Source organism: Panthera tigris, chromosome A1 (assembly GCF_018350195.1).
Source record: "Panthera tigris isolate Pti1 chromosome A1, P.tigris_Pti1_mat1.1, whole genome shotgun sequence".
Lineage (NCBI taxonomy): Eukaryota > Metazoa > Chordata > Mammalia > Carnivora > Felidae > Panthera > Panthera tigris.
In genome coordinates this window covers 74,863,468-74,869,079 of record NC_056660.1, presented here as the reverse complement: position 1 = coordinate 74,869,079, position 5,612 = coordinate 74,863,468, and positions in this window count along the sequence as shown.

The window sequence follows — 5,612 nt, the reverse complement described above, 5'->3', positions numbered from 1 at the left end:
TCAACAATAACTTAAGAGATACTCCATGGTGTGGTCTCAGTCTTCCCTCTCAGCTACACCTTGAGCTGGTCTCTTATTCTCTTTCACCTTTTAAGAATGTGGGATTGCTTTCCATTATTTGATAAATGTTCTGCCATCTGAAAACAATGCAATAAGGAAATAGTTTCCAAGTAGATCCCTGGGCCAGCAGAGAGAGCATCACCTAGGAACTTGTTAGAGAGTTAGAGATGCAAATTTTGAAGTTCTATCCTAGACCTACTGAATCAGAAATTCTGGGGATGGGCTCAGCAATCTGTGTTTTCACAAGCCAGCCAGGCGTTTCTAACCCTAGTTAAAGTTCTAGAACCACTTTTATAGGTATTTCTTCTGAGACACTCCGAGTGTCCCTCCTAACCCTGTCTGGACAAAATGTCCCCTGCTTCAGGTTTAAGATGAAATCAGCTTCTCAGTGAGGCCAAATAGATTCTTAAATCACTTTGAATCTGCATTATGGCATTATGCACTTCTCTGATAAGTAGAGTTATCTTGCTTGTCAAATACTGATTCAGGTAAGTCTTTGTGAGAAAATACGGGCCCCGAGAAAGTAAAGAATTTTAATAATCTCTTTCTCATATTTTCAATGTTTGCCACATACTTACAGGGTAGAGAGTAGAAATATTTTTGGATGAATGAATGAATGAATGAATGCATGAAGTAATATTTTGCTTGTAGAGATTGAGAGTACTTTTCCTCACTCTTCTCTCTTTGTTTTCCAGGTATATTTCCTGAGAAAATTGATATTGAAGACATGTGAACTACTGATGTTATTTTCTGTATTTCAACTGTTTTGTTTGTCAGTATGTTTCCTGGTGGTAATCTATCTCTCGTTCTTTCTATGTCTACCTCTTTCACTGTTTCTCTCTTTATATCTATCATCTATCTATCTATTTATCTATCTATATCTATCTATCTATCTATCTATCTATCCAAAGAGAGAGATAAAGCAAGACATTCGTATTCCCCTTTGTTTTTCAGTCAATGACTGGAGGTTAGAATTGTCTACAAATATGAGTTATTGGAGTAATTTGGTCCAAGTACAGACTCAGGCTTCAATTTGTTCAATGAATCAATATTCACTAAGAACTCACTCTGTGAAAAATGGTACTAAATCTTTCCAATAGATTACTGCAGCTGTGTTTACAGGTGAACCTGAAAAGGACAGCTGGGGGCCAGAGTGGTGGATTGCCAGATGTGGGTTGAAGTGTAAGAGGCTACCAGCTAGCACTTTCCCTTGACCTTCAGTCTTTACCTTTGGTGAACTTGTCCCAGGCTTCATGCTCTGGGGAATTATGTTTTCATTTGTCTGCTTTGGGTTATGTTTTCTCTTCTTTTTAAGGATTGATTTTCTTCATTTTGGCTTATTTTTTTCTCCTGTTTTTTTTTTTTTTCCTGCTAGGATTTGTATTTTGGCATTTTAATTTTGGTTTTATCCATGTGTTATTTCGTAGATCTTGGAAGTGTTTCTTTAAATCGTATGCATTATTTTCCAGTGATTTATTTTATAAGGTCATCAGGAGGGACCATCTTGGATGCTTCAATATGGGAAGAATGTTTACAATGAACAATGTAGTTTGGAATCTTCATCCAGTTCTCCCTGCAGCTGACCATCCTCAACTTCTATCAATAGGGAATTCTCAATCATATCATGCATCTATCAAGATATTCATGTAAATATATTTTTTATGAAGTTAGCTGTAAGCAAGAAGAAATGTTGGTGCTTGGATGGAGCAGAGGAAAAATGAACGGGGTCACAGTCCATGAAATAATCATGCAATGTACCTTCAGATGTATACACATGAGGGTACGATGTGGGGATAAGGATATGCCACACGCAGTCGGCAAGCCCAGAAAGATGTACTTGGAAAAGTTGTAAGTAAACATTGTTCCTGGGAGAAAAAATAAGATGTGCAAATGCCTGAGATACAAAAGAGGTTTGTGGTATTGGAGAAATAGAAACAAAGTCAATATGGCTGGAGGGTGATGCATGGAGGCTGGGGGTCAGAGTAGTGTCTGGAAGTAGAGGAAAAGTCAAGTGCAAATTCTGGAGTTTTAGGCAGAGCCCAAACCTTGTAGACCACCTTTGCTTCTTTATCAGATGGTGCTGGTTCTGAGTGGAGAAGAGATTTTGAGACAGACGAGAGAAAGCAGAATAACTGGAAGGTGTGCTATGGAGTTGACAGTGGCTTGCGCTAGTGTGGTGGAAGGAAGTGGCGGGAGCAAGAAGATGGAGAAGCTGAAAAACATCTAAGAGATAGAATCAGCAGGACTGGGAGGCCAGTTGGCCATGTGAGTGTGGGCTTAGCTTCCAGCTAAGAGAGGGGACACTGGAGAAGCAAGGTTGGGGAAAAGATCTACCAGTTTAGAATACGTTGTGAGCCACGTGAATAGGATTTTAATTACACAATTGCATTTATATGAGATGACAATAGAGGTTTATGGGAGAGGGGCATGTGGCCATCAACAGTATATTGTTGGTATTGGAAACTATGAGAGTGAATGAAACGGACTTTTGAGGGAGAAGTTTCATGCACTGGGACAGGGAAGGGATTGGGTAGGAGATGACCGCCCTTTGAAGGGACTTGATAAAACCAGCTAAAGTTTTAGTAGAAAATCCAAGAAAGTGTGGGTCACCAACCACAAAGAAAATATTTGAAAGAAAGAAGATGGGTCAGGGAGGCTCACAGTTGCTGAGGAACCCAGTGAGATAACTGACTTCAAGACCATTGGTTTAAGCAACGAAGGCATTTTTGGCTTTTGACACAATTGTTTCAAAGCCATTATGTATGACTTGAGGACTGAGTGGGAGGTGAGTTAAGGAGAGAAAAGAGACAGGCAGAACATGGAGAGGAATATGGACTCCCAAGAGGGTTTTTCAATGGATGGGAATGTGGGTGGCACATTCAACTTATTTTGACACCACCCTAAAATTATTGAAATGCTGTTTCTTTGTTGCCTTTCTTCTTAAAAGAAGAGTTGCATATTTCATATCCATAAACTCCTGTCTTTCAAACACTCACTGACATTTAGGAAAGTCACAGAGCCATACGCCATGCCATAGGAACAAAATAAAGAGCTTGGAGTTCTCACGTTTGGAAGGATTTTCAGAATACCACCCTGAAGATCTTGGAGAAGGCACCAAAGGGCGTGCCCTGTGGGCAGGCTCACTGAGCACCCAGACAAAGACGTATAGGTGCCCAATGAGAGGACAATTGGGGCTCGTCCTCACGTAAAAGTGACTCAGCGTCACGATTGCTCTCGATTGATGTAGCTTGTTATATATGACTTCAGATGGCCCTCTCTCTGTTTGTCACCACTTCACCCAACGGTCATGCCACATTTGTTATACTACTCACATGTTGGACATAGTAAGTTACAGAAAGTTTGCCGCCCATATTTTATACTTTCCATATTCTGTTTTCTCCTAGTTTCCTTTCCCAATCTTACGTCCTCTACCATCAAGTAAAAATGACATTCATAAATAAACTCCAGGGAGTAAAAAGAACCCTCAGGACAAAGTGTCAATCATGCCTGATCCATTGCAAATTCTTTATTACAAATCAGTTTATGTTAAATTATATGCATTAACATTCTAATCTTCACATTATCATCAGTTAATTAGTAGTAATTAGTAGAGGTTAGCCCAAAATAGCTGCCTTAAATCTTATAGGCTCTTTGTAATCTTATTTAGGCCTCTGCAACATTTAACTATTTAGAAATATTTTTTTTAAAGAACAGTTTGAAACTTATAAATCAAAGCGGTTATTTATTTATTATTTTTTTATTGGCAATGGCTCGAAAGTGAACTATAAAGAGTGTGGGTGAATGACATGGTCTCATCTGGGCTTTGTAAGGACAGCATACACTCTCTATAGGGCTGGTGGTGGACAGAATAGTCTACCCTCCACTCCCAGCCGCCCATGTGTGTGCAATGGTCCTTGTGACCTGTGAATGTGGCATGTTACAGAACAAAGAGGACTTTGCAGGTGTGATGAAGTTAAGGGTCTTTTGATAAGAGATTAGATGGGAGGGGTGCCTGAGTGGTTAATTCGGTTAAACCTCCCAACTCTTGGTTGGGGCTCAGGTGATGATCTCAGGGTTTAGTGGGTTCAAGCCCCACGTCGGGCTCTGTGCCTGTGACGTGGAGCCTGCTTGGGATTGTCTCTTTCCCTCTTTCTCTGCCCCTTCCCTGATCCCGCTGTCTCTGTCTCTCTCAAAATAAATAGATAAATTAAAAAAAAAAAAAAGTTTCGACAGGAATCCCCATGGGAGACCAATGTGATCACAAGGACCCTCACATGAGGGAGGAAGGAGAGCCAGAAAACATGAGACACAGCAAAGGAAGCGCAAGGAAGACATTGGAAGGCGCTGTCTGCTGGCTTTGAGGATGGAGGAGGTTCCAGAAAGAAGCAAGGAAATGGCATCTCCTCTAGAGACTCCACAGCAATCAGCCCTGGTGACACCAAAATTTCTACCAGCTGAAACCCATCCCGTGCATCAGACCTGCAGAACTGTAAGCTGATAAATTTTGCTGAATTAAGCCCGGAAGTGTGTGGCAATTTGTTACAGCAGCAGTGGGAGCCTGACACAATATTCTACAATCACTCAGTGTCGCCAATGGGATTTTTAACACACACATTTTGGTGATGAGTTCAGCGTTGCTATGTGTGGCTGGGGCCATTCCTATTCTGACACTGAGAGCGTGGAGGCAGAGGAGGGAGACAGAGAGAGAAGGAGAGAGAAAGAGAGAATGGCCAGGTCTGCTGTGGATCTGAGGTGATCTACGAAGCCGGACTCGGGAGGATTACCCACATCTTCTTACAAGAACCCGCCCATGAGTAACTGCACGGAAAAACAAGAAAGGAACGTATGTGACATTTGTTGTGTTCATCATTTTCATTCCTGTTAGACCCCCTCACCCCCTTGTGTGGCTTATGAGATCCAGAGAGAACTCATCTTTGCTCTCTGGGGGACAACCACCTATCAATCCTGAAGCAACACAGAAATCATTCTGAAAACATTTCAGCAGACGTGGAACAAATTTAATATGTTCCCCTTTCTGACATTTGCTGACTGCTTAAACAATAAAAGTAAGGAAATGTTTTGTTTTGTTTTTTAACTCTAGGAAAAATTCAAATGCTGAGTGAGTCTGAATCTGAATTGCCCTTTAATAAATCAACAAAATCTTTGTGCTCTACTCTCGTAGCCTGTGTTCAAAGTTCTGTGTTCTTTACAAGAACAATTTGCCAAAACGGTGCCCTGTATAAATATGTGTTGCTCGCTGCATTTCCAGGGTAACTAGAGGCTGAAAATGATGACTTTCTATTGTTACATCAGAATGCCCCCATTAACGTGTGATAGAGCTTTTTACAGAAGTGTAAGAGAATAAATGTGAATAAATCTTATTTAGCGGGCTCAATTTAACACCCAAGAAATATGTGAGTCATGCCATGAGGGCTGTGCATAAAACACACAAAGAAAAAAAGAATTATTCCCAGTGATATTCACGAAGTAGTGGGGCTTGATGGTTTTTCAGCAGCTGTGTGCAAATCATGATATATCAATGGCCATGGGGA